A 745-nucleotide genomic window follows, 5' to 3' on the forward strand; every position below is an offset into this window, starting at 1 on the left:
TTTCAACCACAGAGACAGAAATTAGACCAACTTAGAGCTTTCAAAATTAATTTTTCTTACATTTTCAGACTAAAATCTTCTTCTTTGTATTTATATAATTGATTATCCATGTTAAACAAGGCAAAAATTACCTTGTTACCAGTTTGTACCAATTACACTTTAGAGCCCACTAGAGGCTGGTTATCCCTGTATTTTCTTTCTGCTCTGGGAATTTTATTTCTCGGTTGTCATCCTGTGCTGTCCCCAGCTCAGTCCCCAGCCTCCCACCTCTGACACTTCAGCTACTCGACAAGGCCCTGAAGGAATGAAGCTTTGGTACCAGGATAGCCCTGGGCTTTCTGTATCCCGCACTCCTCAGCCTTGCTAATGGTGCCGTGCCAGTCGAAATGCCTAACCATGGGTGTGAGATGTGCCATCTCCAGCACATCTCCAGCTCCCTGCAGGAATGAAGGGGAGAAATGAGGAAGGTGGAGCTGGAGTAGCTGCAAATGGTTTTCAATTAGTGGGTCCTTCTTTGTTGCTGTAAGGAGAGGGGATTAGAGGCAGGTCACGAGCCAAGAGATAAAACCTCCTGAAAGCGGAGCTTAGGCAGTGCCTTGGTGGGCAGCCGGTGGTCTAGGAGCATTGCACTATACAGCTGCCCGGGGTGGTGTGTGCCTTGCCTTTAAAAAAAGAAGCGGGGGGGGGGAAGAAAAGGGCAGTGTGGGCCAAGTGGCTAGAGGGGATTCACCCTGCGTCAACCCCC

At 48.5% G+C, this 745-nt stretch overlaps 1 protein-coding gene across 1 annotated transcript in view; it reads left to right on the top strand.

The window, feature by feature from the left end:
- LOC104076346 (protein shisa-1-like) overlaps positions 1–745 on the top strand; it is a 10,552-nt gene that overhangs the window by 8,249 nt on the left and 1,558 nt on the right. The gene's annotated exons all lie outside the window — the stretch shown is intronic.

This window comes from Fulmarus glacialis, unplaced genomic scaffold (assembly GCF_000690835.1).
Source record: "Fulmarus glacialis isolate BGI_N327 unplaced genomic scaffold, ASM69083v1 scaffold28744, whole genome shotgun sequence".
NCBI lineage: Eukaryota > Metazoa > Chordata > Aves > Procellariiformes > Procellariidae > Fulmarus > Fulmarus glacialis.